Here is a 17,944-nt window from a genome sequence, read left to right as displayed (position 1 = left end):
GATATATACCTTCAGGTTTTTATTACCGAGTTGTGTATACACATAAGGAAACTAAAGAAGGAAAAGTAAACTGTGGGGAAGATATAGCTACATGTAAAAAGTTTGTGAAATGTATGGAAGAGGAAATGAGGGACATTGCTGACATGCATCAAGATGAAAAAGATATGGTCATGACAAAAGAAGATAATACATGTTTTAAAGCGAGTACACGTTGTGACATTTGTGATGATGAATTAGGAACGGACAAAGTACGAGATCATGATCATTTAACAAGTAAGTATCGTGGTGCAGCACATACAAAGTGTAAATAAGATTTTCAACTCCCCACCTTTGTTCCTATTTTGTTTCATAATTTTATTAACAGGGTACGATGCCCATTTGTTTGTGGAGGAGATAGGGTTTACTTATGGTTAGATTGATTGCATTCCAAACACTGATGAAAGATATGTAAGTTTTTCTAAGAAAGTAAAGGGGGGAGTTTAACCATGCGATTTCTTGATTCATGTAGGTTCATGTTCAAATCACTGGAAACATTAGCTTAAAATCTAACCAAAGACCAATTTAAGGCAGTAAAGGCGAGTTTTGGAAAGCATTACGAATTGATGATTAGAACAATAGTGTATCCTTATGATTATATGGATAGTTCTTTAAAAATGATGGAAACACAATTACCACCTCCTTACGCGTTTTACAACAGACTAGACCATGAAGACATTAGTGATGACGACTATACACATGTATAATGTGTATCGAAAACATTTAACTGTATAACTATGCAAGATTATCACAATTTATATTTGAAAGGGGATGTAATAACATTTGAGGACATTTTTGAAGACTTTATATATAAGTATAGATATGTATTTACAACATTATGGACTTGACCCTTTACATTATTATACATCACCAGGATTAGCTTAAGATGCAGCTTTAAAAATTAGTAAAGTAAAACTAGAATTATTACACGATCGAGATATGTTACTGATGTTTGTAAAGGCGACTCGAGGAGATGTGTCTCAAATAAGTCATCGACATGGTAAGGCAAACCATAAATACATGATTCATTACGACACTACACAACCTACTTAACGTATGTAGATGCCAATAATTTATATGGGTGGGCTATGTCCGAACTTTTACCTACCCATAAGAAAATGGAGAGAACCAGAAGATGTGGAAACATTTTTCAATTGAAAGATGATAATGATATGGGATGTATGATTGATGCGATTAGAGTATCCATTAAAACTTCACGATAGTCATAACGATTACCCCTTCCTACCAGAAAACATAGACATCAACGGATTCATAAACTAGTATCGCCTTTTAACACACGTGAAAATTATGTCCTTTATTATAGAAATTTGAAACAGTGTCTTCAGAATGGTATCCTTTAAACCAAAGTACATCGTGTTATTACATTTCAACAATCACGTTGGCTTAAGTCTTATATTGACAAAAACACAAAACTTAGAGTGGTATATCAAACAGAGTCTGAAAAGATTTTTTTAAATTGATAAACAATTCCGTGTTAGAAAAAACGATGGAAACTATTAGTAAACGTGTAGATGTAAAATTAGTTACCTCAGAAAAACAAGCATTAAAATTAGTAGCCAAACCTAACTTTGACTGTCGAGTGGTGTTTACCGAAAATTTAGTAGCTGTGCATATAAAAAATCAAACTCAAGTTTGACAAACCTGTTTACTTAGGAAGTTGCATTTTAGACATTTCTAAAATTTTAATGTACGATTTTCATGACGGGTTTATACGAAAAAAGTATGGGGATAAGCCACGACTTTTGTTTACTATTAAGAGTTTTTGAAATACAATTTAGAATTTTTGAAATACTAAGGCTTTTATACGTCAGGCATAGATTACCTTAGCTGGATTTGGCAAAACTTTTAGGAATTTTGGTCCTCAATGCTCTTCAACTTCGTACTTTATTTGGCCTTTTTTACTTTTTTGGATTCAAACGTCACTGATGAGTCTTTTGTAGACGAAACGCGCGTCTGGCGTATTTACAAAATTTAGTCCTGGTATCTATGATGAGTTTATTTACTGATACCGACAGTTTAGCGTATGAAATTAAAACCGAAGATTTTTACAAGGACATGATACCCCACATACAAGATAAGTTTGACACGTCTTAATATGAAGCAAATAATCCGTTTGGAATTCTAATAGGTGTGAACGAAAAAATCATTGGTAAGTTTAAAGATGAATGTAATGATAAGTATATGACTGAGTTTGTAGGTCTTCGAGCTACAATGTACTCTTCTCAGATGGAAGATGGTAAGGATACAATGTAGCTCTTTCAGCGAATGATGACAAACGGTACATCTTACCCGATGGCATCAGTACCCTGGCACATGGACATTACAAAATTGAAAACATACATTAAAGACATGTGGTAGTAGAAGTAACAATGCCTATCAAATGTCGTAGTATAGTTCAATGTGTATAGAACGAAAACATTTAAACACGTGTAAACAAATAATGGATGCTTTTCAAAGACGATTGGAACTTCGTGCTCATTTGGAGGTGAGAAAACTTAAAATATGATTCGAGTGCACAACATTCTACTTCCCAACAAGCCCCTATTAAACGGAGAGTCGGAGAAAGCAGATAGAACTCTAAAGATACCTCATTTTGTACGTGTGTTCATGCGTGATACCACACCAACCACATAGTAAAGAATGTGGTATTTTAAATTATGATCCCTTAAGGGGACCTGGAACCCATTGGACATGTTGGTTAGGGACTACAACCGCCAAAGTGTACTTTGATTCTTATGGATTACCACCCCAGCGAAATGGTACATTACTGAAAACCTAAGATCTACTACGACACCAATGAACTACAGATAAGAGGAACAGTGGTGTATGCACATTTTTGTTTGTATGTGTTAAAATTGATGTCGAAAGGTCAACCTTTTGATGAAGTCGTGTTTTCATTGGTGCTATAAATAACACAATGGTTGACAAATTTGGAATCTATGGATATAAAGAAATCAGTAGGAATAGTTTTCTTGAAGACTTGAACATGAACGACAATCGTATCACTAACCTCAAATCTCCGAGTCATGGTATGAATGCTGCAATAAAACGATGGGTTATGAAGCAAGTAAAATACAATACGGGAACATTAGAATAACAAGTACAATTCGAGTGTAACCAGATGAAAACAGACATAAAAGGACTAGAGAAAGGATATGATGCAACAATTAAAGAACTTGAGAAAAAAGTAGATTAGTCTAAAACCACTCTGCAACAAAAACCTGGGGAAAAAATAATACAGATTTAAGACTCCACACAACAAAAATAATCGATGCACCGGTGGAACGTTCGTTGTCAGTGGAAGAGTAATTCCGGGAAGATATAGAGAGTCTAACGATGTTTGTTCAATTGAAACATGCTGGTGGGAGATCAAAAACCGTTAGTGGTAAAGACATATCTAAGATGTTTAAGCCTTTACCCACAAAATTCACATAGAAAAAGAAACCTTTACAGTTTTGGGCAAATTGTCAAAGAATATAAAGCTTGCTAAAAGGTGGATACTGCATGTCTGATTGTTTGATCCAAGAATTAAAGGACTAAGAGCGCCCTTTCCATTGAACAAAAATCTCTTTCACACCACTCTTGGATCGTTTTTGCAAGACCTTTTCGATGCGGTTCAAATCTTGATCCATCTTTTGAAGTTCAGGCTCGTAGAAGGAACCTTGTACTTCATTGTCATTAAAATCCTTGATACGATACGTTTGAGGTTGAGTGTTTAACACGTCGGACACTTCTTCAGTCCACCTAGGGATGTATCCCTTTTCAAACACATCTTTATTTTTAGTGATGCGAACTGTATCCCCTACTTTAAATTTACACTGTTTCAATGAAAGAAGGTTACCGTTCAAGTTCCAGTACACTTTATTTTCGTGTTCTTTTTTTACTTGCAGCGATAGGAGTCATTTTAGTGGATATATGTTTAGACGTATTGTATTGATGCACAAGATCATCCAACACATCGATGTAAGTGCGTGTAGAATTAGCCGAAAAGTATTTAAACATTTTTCTTTTATGGTAAGGTTCCAACGTACAACGACACTCGACTTTTCTTCATTCTCGGTAGAGTACAGTTCAATGTCGTGCTTTCGAAGTAACTCCTTTACCTCTTTGTTGTAAAATTCAGTACCTTTATCTGTCCATAACTTTTGACATGTTTGAGGAAATCGTGATGATGATGTGGAGCCCGCTTGGGAGGAATCTTTGACCGTCAACCCTTTCTTGTTTTTGAGATGTATGAGCCATCTGTATTTAGAAAACACATCAATTATACATAGAATGATTTAAATCCTTTGTTATCACGATAAAATGAACTCATATCAACAACATCGGCAGTTCAAATCTCATCTACACCTCAAACGATCACACGTCCTTTCTTGAATAGACGTCGAACGGGTTTATGTAATTCTTCTGCTAATTGATCTGTCCAAAGATTTTTTTGTATGTCCCAAACCAAATCGTATTTTAGTACCGATGAGAGGTTTAACGATACCACGATCTATTTTTTTTTCTCTCTCATGGTTGGATTGTTAATGGAATCTAATTGTAAGAACATATTTTTATCACACATAGAATTACGTGTTGGTGTTTTATCTGAATTGAGTCGTTGATGTAACTTTGTTCCAGGTCCCGTAAACTGATGTCCCGAAAGATGCATTTCTACGGGTAGATGGTGAATGAGTTTGTTTATAAAACCTTTACCGGTAGACCTTACAAACTGGGATATGTTTTATCCACAAACGGCGCAGATTCAACCTTTTCGTTGTCGTCCGTTGCTAGTAATCTTTTCGTAGAGACCCTTCGTTGCCATAGTACTTTTACATTTCAAACAATAGATGTCATTTATTTAAATAAGTGGATGTTGAAGATATCTCATACAATATAACGATTGTGAAAAGAAAGAATCACTTCCTTCTTCCACAGCGTTCGATTCGAGGACTGAGTATTGGTAAGTCAGACTGTGGTAAAACAACAATACTCAACAACTTTCTCCTTAGATTACGATTGATAGCATGTGTTTTCATCAACCCATCTATTAACTTTTGCAACACGCATTAGAAAAAGGATACACCAACAAGGACATAATATGTAGTGGTTATTCGTTAAAGGAAAATGCCCTCACTCTTTAATCGATGTTGTAAAAGACTCGTGGCCTTCTTTTATGAACAAGGAGACGAGGAACCAGACCCTCGACAACTGAACTCCCATCGTAAAAACTAAATGGTGTTTGATGATTTAATGTTAATGGTTACTAGTAAGTAAACTTTTAACTTCCACGTCAAACGATTCATGAGAATAGTAGCTTTATCTGCTTATTTTCACAAGACACTAAAAATCTTGAACACATTCATCACGATCATTGCTTAGATATCAGATTTGAGGAGTTTAAGACATTGTGCAATCACTGTTGAGAAAGGCCTTACGGATTTGTGACCATCGATCTGACTAGCCCTAAGAAAAAGAGGAAATACAGATTTAAATTAAAAGACTTCTATGTCACTTAATAATAAAGAAGATTTAAATTAAAAGACTTATATGTAACTTAATAATAAAGCAGGTTTAAATATGAAGACTTCTATGTCACTAAATAATAAAGCAGGTTTAAATTAGAAGACTTCTATGTCACTTAATAATAAAGAAGATTTAAATTAGAAGAATTCTATGTCACTTAATAATAGAGAAGATTTAAATTAAAAGACTTCTATGTCACTTAATAATAAAGCAGGTTTAAATTAAAAGACTTCTATGTCACTTAATAATAAAGCAGGTTTAAATTAGAAGACTTCTATGTCACTCAATAATAAAGAAGATTTAAATTAGAAGAATTCTATGTCACTTAATAATAGAGAAGATTTAAATTAAAAGACTTCTACGTCACTTAATAATGAAGAATGGATAATATACCTGAAAATTTTAAACCTTACGTTGAACTGTTTAGTAGTAGTAGTAATAGAAGTAGTAGTAGTAGTAGTAGTAGTAGTAGTAGTAGTAGTAGTAGTAGTAGTAGTAGTAGTAGAAGTAGTAGCAGTAACACTGATGATGTGTGCGATCATACCTTTGTACCGTTTGACGACAGAGTAAAATAATGTGTAAGATGTAGTGTTGAACAAATCTACAATCGACTTAGTTATGGTGATGACTATAAGTGTTGGAATTTAGGTAAAACTTTACACAAGTCAAAACACCCACCTCAACAACCACAATGCACTTCTTCGAACAGAGGACATCTATGCACTCATCCGTGTCAAACCAAGACCTATGCCTCAGACATATAAAACTTAAAGGTGTGTCCACAAAGCCTCAGCAACCAAAATGCAGTGTGACGCAGTGTAAAAATGAATGTTATCCTAACCAAAACATTTGCTTTGATCACATAGATCCTAAACCTAGGAATTGGATCTGGTAAATGACACCTTGTTATTTCCATCAACTCAACGCTCAACGCTAAAAATGTTTAAGCTTAACAACGTTCAATGTTAAACGCTAAACAACTTTCAACGCTTAACGCTGAACAACGTTTAACGCTAAACAACGTTCAGCGCTCAACGCTGAACAACGTTCAACGCTCTAAATAAATGACGTTCATTAGCATTACCGATCCTAAACAACGTGAAGCTCATGCTAAGTAGTTGCTAGATGTTAAACGTAGCATTCAAGCTAACAACTTACAACAACGATTGGATAAACAAGGATTGAGTCGTGACCTAAACATGTTTTTTTAAACCAGTCGTAGAAGCACATGAGAAAACGGCTTCTAAAATCACCAAAACGATTGAAGATCTCCAAACGATCCTACCTGCATTGCCTCCTCAGGTTGTAAACCCATTACCACCTTCTGAAGTTGTAAATCCACTTATGAAGATGATTTCTTTGTGGATGAAGTAAGGTATAAAGGAACTCCTGGTTTATGGGAACTTATGGTCATGAAAGAACCAGTTAATTATGAGCCTGATGATTTGAATTACTATGCTACATTCAAAAAAAGTACTCTTGCCATGTATACAGATAACTCAACCCTTTCAAAAACTCCTAAATCGAATAAATGGTATAAATGGGAAAATATTGTCTCACGCATTTAAAAGCTAGATAAGTATGGTAATGGATTAAAAACCGTATTTCTACCCTCAAACTTTGTTCAACTCCTCGATCGATTGAAGTTGTGTGCTGCTTCCTATCAAGCTGGGAACAGTGGTTTACGTAACGAAATTGTAGTCATTAAAAAGGGTGGCTTCATCAACAGCAAAGATTACAATCAAGCTCATCGTAACCTTCTATAAAATAAATGTTAACCATTAAGAAAAAAGTAAAATCACAAAAATACTGAACTCTGAGGAAAATTCAAAAAGGAAAGTCCGTATTCAAATGGCAAAATGAAAAGCTCAAACACATCAAACGATTGGATAACAACTGTCATATTCCTAACTTGGTACAGGCATTTTCGTATGTATACACTGGTAGATTGAACCTGGTTTTATAGCTAGCTTAACCTCTCATTTGTATGATAGTCGCATCAAATTACATTATATTGACAACGATGAGTGAACAAAACAAACCGACACAATAAGTAAAAATGTCAAAAATAGGGGTAAAGCAGTCAACATTGTGTTATCATCTCAAATTTTTAGAACTGATACACACATAAATATGTGCTTGGTGGTCGAGGTCTGTTTGACACAATCGCCAATTAAGCTGGACGCATGTTAAAGACCTTGCGGAGTAATGCCATGACTGCTGCCACCAATGCTACTCTTGAAGGTTATGAAAAAGGAGCTACCAAAGCTGTGGATCATGTGATTCATAAAGTAGGTAAAAAACCCAAAACAAAGACTCTTCATCAGCAAGCCCGTTTTAACAACATCAATTTATCCTCTTAAAGCAAAAAGTTGAACAATATCATTTCAGGCAATGGTATTGCAACCATTCACGACTTCGTCAATCGTTATAAATAAATGAAGGACATACTTAGTTTTACAGAACCTTTGTCTTTTGATGAAAGTATTCAGGAATATCAAGTCCATGAATATTAACTCCAAACTGGAGCATCCTAAAATAATTCCGGTGCTAAAATAAGAATCAACATCAAAACCCAGGATCTGTTTGTCCATCCGGCTGATAGTTATCTTTTAGTGGAAGGACGACTTTTAAAGAATGACAACCCAGCATATGCTGATGCAGATTTAGTGTCCCTTGTTAACAATGGTATCATGTTTCTGTTTTAAAAAAGCATATAAACTCTCCGGTCAACAGATTGAATACATTAATGATCCAGGTATAGCGACTACCATGTTAGGGTTGTTGACGTATCTCGATGATTTTAGTAAATCTCAAGGTATAAATCAATTGTGGTTTAAAGATTCAACCACGGATGCCAAAGCTGATAATACTGGTTTCATAGCGAGACGTGATTACATTATTACTAAACCTGACATCAAAGGAACATTCTCATTTACTATACCTTTAAAATATATTTTTAGTTTTGCATTAGACAATACCAAATCATCTATGGGTTTAAACTCACACTGGTAAATTCAAAATGAGGATTAAACTTTGTAAAATCATATTTACGATCTTCGTAAAGTTCTTTAAAAGCTTTAGAATCAAAATGATGAAAAAATGTGGAATCATATTTAAATGTATCACAAAAATCATCACTTTCTAACAACCATTCAAAAGTGTTTAACACTTGCATAGCTGCCATAATTATCATACATAACATGTTTTTATTGTCATTCATTTTATAATTTATGTTTCATGTGATAAATGTTTTGAATAAAGGTATGATTCACATGAATTCTTGTTATTGTTTAAGTACATTTTCTAAATTAATTAAACAAATACAAGTGTTATGTTAGTTCTAAACGGAAAACCTGCATCTAATGTTAGTAAATAATTTAGTTGCCACCCTGTAAAGTAATGAGGTTAAAGTTCTGTATACCATTTTTCACCCGTTTCTTCATCATAATTAATATCACCATACGATGGTTAATAACATGTGGTGTTAAAAACAAAAAAGGTTTTTGTAGACTCATAATGGTGAAAAGGTGAATTTTCTGTAATTAGATAAAAATGGAAAGTTATGACATGTATAATAGAGTAAAAATTCATAAAAAGTAGAGTTATATAATACTGCATCAGTATCATCTTTTAATAATCATTGAAATGCGTTTAACACTATTGCCATAGTTAGTTTATTTTACTTTCTTTCTTTCTTTTTATTATCATTTTTTTATATTGTAACCAAATCGTAAGAAAAATACTCCTTCCCTTGTTTTCACAAAAAGTATTTTACTCTTACCAAATTTATCATCTACTTACACTTCCGAAATTTATAACATACACCAGTTGGAAGGTTCTTCCATTTCAATGTTTCTTCATTTTGTTCTTATACTTTCTCTTCCAAAGCACTAATACTCATAAAATCATTATCACAAGAAGCCATCATATAATACTATACTATTCATGCCTTTTTTGTTATTTTTTTCAATTTTAACTCTTCCTCCTATTCGGACTTTTTTTTTAATAATGTGACGTCATCATCAAAATGCTATACACTTCCTGTTTTTAACCATTTCAGGTTAAACTACTTCCGGTATAAAAGGCATGCGTAAATAAAACTACTTCCCGTTTAAACCCACTCTTGTTTTTTTTCTCGTGAGAATTACCATCGTTGACTCATGTCAAATCTATTCTATACTAAACATGCTATTTACAAAAAATGTACTTTCAGCTGCATTAAGCAAAAGGTCAATACAAATATTCTTCTGCGTTGTTAAGATCACTTTGTGACATAATATCTGTAAGATATATAATTTCAATTTCCGTATTTTATATTGTCTGTTTTGATATGAAAACGCGATGAAATTAAATTAGATCGAATGATTGTGTTATCAAGATTGGCTTAAATGTATTAATACTTACAAATATAGTAAAGCCTGCAAAGAACTTAAATAAAATTGAGAATGGAAATGGGGAATGTGTCAAAGAGAAAACAAGCCGACCAAAATAAAAAAACACAACAGCAGAAGGTCACCAACCGGTCTACAATGTAGCGAGAAATTCCCGCACCCGGAGGCGTCCTTGTATATTTCAAATGAATAACTTGGATGGAGAGTTGACTCATTGGCACGCATTCCAAATCCTTCTATATCTAACATCTAAGTTTTTAATTAAAAATTAAAAACTTGCAGCCAATGCAAATGATTTTCTGTCATGCGACATTTTATTTGTGGAAGGAAATTGTTGACATTTTAGTTTCCGTACATAAATAAATAATATTTAGATATACATGATTCATAAAAGCCATCAACGTAATCTATTCTCATGAAATCCAGGGGAAAATTGACAGCCAGGAAATGATTTAAAATATTGTCATGTATGACAATTTAAATATATCTAATGCATGTATGTGTTATGTGATAAGTCCTTAAACGATTCATATCTAAAAGTATTTAGATAGATTTATTATATAGATAGATATTAAACTATAATAATGATAATAAATATTTGTTTGTTAGTTCGTTGTTTTACTTTATTATTATTGACATTTTTCCAAAATATAGTTTGTTTTCATACAGCTACATGGAACATGCAACACAGCTACATGCAAGTTATAAAGAGAACAATAACAACTTGATTTTTAATTGCTAGCAACAACAGATGACACCCTCGTTCCCCATTGCCAGGTGAACAGCAGCCATTTTGAAATTTCTAAAGTCAAAGAGCGCATGAACAGATATCTATCAACATTGTTGTAAAGTTTCATCACATTTGAGCATTTTGAAACTTTTGAAATTTGTGTTGTTTCCATGGAAACAGCGGCCATTTTTGAAATTCCAAAGTCGAATACCAACTCTTGATGTGCAACTAAACATGTCTGTAAATTTTCTGAAAGTTTATAGCATTTTGAAAATTTTGGACATTTCTGCTGTTATCATGGTAACAGTGACAATTTCCCTAATTCCATAGACACCTAACACATTGGCACTTGGAAAGGAGTATACCATTAAAGTTCAATAGTTTGATATACCATGCTAAGAGTTTAAATACTACTTTAAGATTTTTCCCATGGGGTTTAATGCTAAACATATTTAGTTTCCATGGCAATATAGTAATTCCAAAGATTCCCAAAATCATCTTTAACCTGTGTATGTTGGACACCGACAATATATAAAAATATGATGATTTTCAGTTCAGGAATTTTCAAATTATTCAATATTAAAAACCCAATAAATAGTTTACATTTGTTCTGTTTCTTTGGTAAAGGCGGTAATCTTGCACATTCCAAAGTCAGGTGCACAACTTCACATGGTGGTCCATATTATTATATCAATCAACATTGGTCCATTGAATTCCAAGACAAAATGTGTGGAAGAATAAAAATAACTAGAATTGCCATTGTAAGCAATAGATGATGTCACCCTTCCCCCATTGCCACTAAGCGGCAGCCATTTCAAACCAACTTAACAGTGAATACAGATCTATGAATTGCAATATATCTTTACATTTCTGCAGTCCTTGGCAACGGCAGCCATTCTGGAAATTCCAAAGTCAAAAGTCTTATGTATACATGCCAGTTAACAATAAAATCAAGTATCATTAAGTATGGAGCATTTTAAAAATATTTTAAATTTGTGCAGTTTCGATGGCAACGGTGGCCATTTTGGAAAATCCAACTTCAAAAATCTAATGCAAACTTGACAATCAACAATCCTTTAAGTTTCAATAATTTTAGAGCATTTCGAAATATTTGATTTTTTTTACATTTTGGCAGGTTCCTATGGTAACAGAGACCATTCCAAAATTTGATAACAGGTGCCACAAAGCAAAAAAAAAAGAAAACATACACAAGTTTAATTTAAAAGGGATGATGTGTTTTATGAATACAAATACATTTTTTATAGTTTGTTTTATACAAAAAATAAAAATAGAAAAGAAAGTACGACGAAGAAGAAGTAATGAATCACTCAGTCCGTTGATTTATTACAAAAAAAAAATTGAACGATTTTGAGTTGACAGTAAAAAAATTCAATAATAAAAAAACAAAAAAATCGGGAAAATTTCCTGAATTTTTCATTGTACTAATCAACTCAAAATCGTTCAATTTTTTTTTTGTCGAGTTTTTGAATTTCCGGATCGGCGCAGAAATCTACTTCCGTTTCCGGTCTTGTTTACATGAGACTTTGAATAAAATGTATGAAAAAGGAACTAATACTAATTCGTTTAAAAAAAATTGTTTGTTATTAAAATAACGTTACATGATGACAGCGTGTCTTTGTTTACATTGAATATGACGACATAACTTAAATAACGTCAAAACTAAAATCCCTAACAACAGAACCAAAATCGGAAACTTTACGGTATTTCCGTTTTTCTCTTTAACATTGTTGATTTAAAAAAAAACATAGACTTCGTCCCCATTCACAGGTAATTCCTGCCTCATATTACTGTTGATGTTGTCAGTTTTATTTACTTCCTCTTTTTTGAGATCGATAATTTCCTTATAATATTATTTATGAAATTCGACGAAAAAGAAGCAGACAAAAACTTTTGTTATTCAATTGGTGACAACATATACATTGATGACGGTAAATATGTTTGTAAAAAAATCAAGAACTTTTGTTCAATTTAGGATGCATTATAGTTGGAAGTGTCATGTTTATTTTTATAATGTATCATGAAGTTGTGAAAACACCAAATTGAAACCTAAAATACGTGTTAATAATGATATGTAAGTAACACAATTGAATGAGAGTTCATTGAGTAAAATGTATGTTGTTTTTCGTTTTTTATTTGTTACATAAATCAGGCCGCTTGTTTCTCGTCTAAATTGTTTCTTATTTGGTCATTGTTGGGCTTTATATGGCTTTGTATGTTATTTTTGATTGCTAATTGTTATAGGTATGGTGACTTTTAGTCACAAGCGTGTACACAATTTTGTCTTTGGTATACATTTATCTCAATGACAATCACATATTATTTCCTTACTTCACATGGACATGTACAATTGTAAGCTGAGCTGAATATTCCATGTAATAATCGTTTCTCTCAAATAAAAAATGTCGCAGCTAATAGTATGTAACTTATCAAACCTGATATTCATTTAAAAAAAAAGGCTATTTTTTTTTATACTTTCAGGAAAAGAAGATTAAACATTTTTTTAGAAATTGACGAACTATCTATTTTCTGATGTTCTGAAAAAACGGTTATTGACTACAACTTCAAAATGATTGATAAGTTGAAATAACATATAGATTAAAGGCGTTTATAAGCATCTAAACAAGACTATAATCTTTGATTTAAGGAATGTCAATGCAGTCCTTTAAAGGAATGATTTTTCCATACTTAGAATTGATAACTTCTTTGGTAACAACGGTAGTGTAAATTTTGAAATTAAGTTTATCTTATACATGTTGTGAAAGCTGAATGATTAATACCCGAGCTCGTGATTATAGAGCTATATAAGTCTAAGTTTTTGAAAATCCTACTTATATAAGAATGATCGGTATAAAGTTATGCTTCTAGCATCAAATAGTACGAATGCTAATTTTCATAGCCATATGAAATTAATTGTAATTGATTTAACGTTTCTATTCCGATTTAACGTTGCGGCCTATTTTTTCGTCTATCTTTGATCTTCTGATGAGTATGTTTCCCATTTTGATAACTGCACATTACACGTGTACAAATTAGGTTCAATTATGGAAAACGTTTTATATTGGTTCACTTACTTGAAAGTTCAATAATCCAAATTTCATCAGATCCCCATCCAGTCATTATTACTACTCCCTGTATAAGTACTTGAATAAAAACTGTCCCTTCTATCCCTGTTTCTGTTCCAACGGCAGAGACTTTGACAAGGTGTATTGTTCCGTCAAGTTTCCATCGTATCTCAAATGTGCTTTTCTCCGTACAGCCTCAAATATCAGGTCTTGACATAATAAGATGGTTAACATCATTATACTTTCGACGCAAAGATGAGTTTGTTACTTGATTCACCGATACAAATTTCATAAAAGTGATGTGACTTCAGAATAATGGCAGAAGACAAAAAAATAAAGGCGTCATGACAAGCTTCAATTTCAAACCTGAAGAAGGTTTTTTACTGAGGGAAAACACTGTAGTCCGATAGACTGGTGAAGTCATCAAAACCATTTGTTTTTTTAAACGATTCAGTTTTTCCACTATTCAAGGTTTCAATTCGAATTTCGTCTACAATTCAAAAGAAACATCGTCAGATGTAAAACCATTTTAAATAACCAGAAGTCAAAATAATACGATATTCCCGTGCTTGCATTTCCTATCATGATTTATCTTGATTGAGGGTTGCTGCTCACAAGGAATCTATCTATTAAACCAAGAGTTCCAAATGGTGAAGTTGAAATCATCCCTTCGTACATTTTACGGACCCCATCACGAATGATTATGGAATAACCGTTTCACAAATGTTATGAAATATGCTCATTACGTCGTAACTACAATCCATTTCCTTTTCATGAATAAACTTCCGAATAATAATAAAAAGAAGACGTGGTATGATTTCCAATGAGACAACTGTCCACAAAAGACCAAAATGACACAAATATTAACAACTATAGGTCACCGTTTACCGGATTCGATATCACTTAAGCAACATGACGGGTGCCTCATGTGGAGCAGTATCTGTTTACCCTTCCGGATCATCTAAACCGAGTTTGCATTCGCATATTTTACCTAACTACGAGGGAACATCCGATTATGGTAAACAAAATACTTTGAAACTTTATAGCAACCTAAAATCATGAATTAAATTATGAACATAAAACCAACTGATGATACACAAACTCCTATTAAAAAAAATGTTTAACTGAAGATAGATATAGGAAGGTGTGGTGTAAGTGCCAATGAGACAACTCTCCATCCAAATAACAATTTAAAAATTAAACCATTATAGGTTAAAGTACGGCCTTCAACACGGAGCATTGGCTCACACCGAACAACAAGCTATAAAGGGCCCCAAAATTACTAGTGTAAAACCATTCAAACGGGAAAACCAACGGTCTAATCTATATAAACAAAACGAGAAACCAGAAACACGTATATATTACATAAACAAACGACAACTACTGTACATCAGATTCCTGACTTAGGACAGGTGCAAACATTTGCAGCGGGATTAAACGTTTTAATGGGCCCAAACCTTCTCCCTTTTTCTGAAACAATAGCATAACATCACAACATAGAAAAACATACGAGAAAATATCAATTGGCAGACTTAACTCCCACAAAAGTCATCTAAAACGCATACTAAGAATGAATGTGCCTCTATTATATTTAAAAAGTGTTGTAAATATTTATAAATACATATTATCAATATTACATAATTGGTTATATTAATAATGAATGTCCACCAAAATAAGGAATGAAGCAGTATTTACTCAGGTTTTCTTTTGTGGGACAGCTCTATGAAAATATGTTTCTGCGTCTTCGAAAGGGGAATGAATCAATACAATTAGATAATGAGGATTTTTCTAGTTCTTTATCATTTCATGTTATAGACTTAAAATAAATGTTTTATTATCACTTTATCTGTATTAGAAACATATGTCTTCGTCAAAGTACATAAACATTAATAAAAAAAAATCAATACTAATAATGACTACAATAGTACTATTTGAAATTCTTTGTTTTGGTAATGAAATACCAGTACATATACATGTAACAACTTACTTACCACCATAAACATACATCTTAAATAATGTAAAAACGAACTAGTTAACATTTTCGATGGCGATTCGTGGCCTCATACATCTAACAAAGTCCTCCTTTTCTTTAAAATACAATGAAACATTAAAAAATAATGCTTTGCATCAAAATTCCCCTTGGAATATGTACTAAATGGCCTATCTATATTATTCATTATATCTGTAGTTTTGATACAATTTAGGTTTGAAAAGTTCGTAAAAAATGACTACAGAAGGGTACATAAACCTTAAAATTATGTGCAAATAGTTATCAAAGATGCCAGGATTATAATTTAGTATTCCAGAAGCGCGTTTCTTCTACCTAAGACTCATCAGTGATGTTCATATCAAAATATTATGAAGCCAAACAAGTACAAATTTTCAAGTGCATTGAGGATCCAAAACAACGATTACGTTATGTGCAAATGATATTACGTTATGTGCAAATACCCTTAACATTATGTGCAAACAACGATTACGCTATGTGCAAATGCGTATTACATTATGTCAAAATGCCTATTACATTATGTCAAAATGCCTATTACATTATGTCTAAACATCTTTTACATTAGGTGCAAAAACCTTTACGTTATGTCTAAACAACAGTTACGTTATGTGCAAACACCTATTAGGTTCTGGTAAACGCTTTTTTGAAACAGATTAAAACAAAACGCATCAGTGATATTTACTTTGAAAATAATTTTTTTTTATAAGTTTTAGCTTTCTAAATGGCTTGGCATGCCTTAAAACCAGGTTCAACCCACCACTTTTATTCCCCTTTAAAAGTGTCCTGTACCAAGTCAGGAAGATGGACATTGTTATAATATTGTTCGTTTCTGTTTTCTCTTATTTTTGAGATAAGACGTGGCACGGTACTTATCTATCCCATATTCATGTATTTGGTTTTGATGTTATATTTGTTATTCTCGTGGTGTATTGTCTGTTGCTTGGTCCGTTTCTGTGTGCTGTTGCGTTTCGGTGTTGTGTCGTTGTTCTCCTCTTATATTTAATGCGTTTCCTTCAGTTTTGGTTTGTTGCCCCGATTTTGTTTTTTGTCCATGGATTTATGAGTTTTGAACAGCGGTATACTACTGTTGCCTTTATTTCTGAACTACTTCGCTGTATTCATTTTCAAGGTAATGCCCATTGGATGCTGCATGTGAACTGAAGGTAATATGTGTGCATCGCGTTGTCGATTTAGTATTGGAAATGTAGAAGTTGTATATATTGTTTGATATAAAAAGGTAAAATAGATATTTGATTTTTTGTTCTGCTTAAAGAGTGTTTGTCAACATCCGTTCTTTTTTATATTTTCTTCACTTTACTTGTTCAACATTAAAATATTTACAAATATTAAGACACGATTCTCGAGTTGTGTCTCTCCGAAGGTGGGCCTAGATTGATAAAGTCATAAAATATATTTAATGCATTTTTTAAAACATTGTACAGGAACATTTTTAGCAAACATTGCAGATTAGCAATGCAAAGTAGACGTATTAATTGTTGATATTTCAATTTTCAATTTCAGTGTGTAATATATGCATAATAAAACGGCCATGAATTAATAACATTTGATCTTAAATGTAATATACAATTATGGCCCGTTGAAGAGGTGAATATCCAAAAGTGTCAACACGAGGAGGTTATTCCAATGAGGGCGAAGCCCGAAGTAAAATAAATTTTAAGGGTTGACAATTTTGGATATTCATCGATTCTAATTAAGAGGCTACATTTTTTTTTTAATTATACCGAACTAACAACGGGGGGCATTTTGAACACTTTCTTTATTTTTTACATAATAAACACAAGCTCACGTTTGAAAATATCTCCGGAAAATACATTTGTGTTCTAGAATTTCCTGGATGTACAATAAAGGTAGATTTTTTTTGTAAAATATCAATGGCCCTGAAAAGGACCGTTTATAAGAGAAATCATCGGCTGAAGGCACTCTTCATTTTTAAAGCCTTATTTCCCCGTCTCTCACGTATAACGTGAACGCTGCAATCTTGTTTATTTACGTGTGTGACGTCATTTTCACAGGAGGTAACTAGAGTGCAAATTTACACACTAAAAAAGTTATTCGCCGGTGAATAATATAGTAATTCACCGCTGGTGTAAAATTTGAGGGTTATTCGTCCTCTCTTGCAATTAAATGAAAATTAACCGAATTA

The sequence above is a fragment of the Mytilus trossulus genome, chromosome 8, assembly GCF_036588685.1.
Source record: "Mytilus trossulus isolate FHL-02 chromosome 8, PNRI_Mtr1.1.1.hap1, whole genome shotgun sequence".
Taxonomy (NCBI): Eukaryota; Metazoa; Mollusca; class Bivalvia; order Mytilida; family Mytilidae; genus Mytilus; species Mytilus trossulus.
This window is presented reverse-complemented; position numbering follows the sequence as displayed.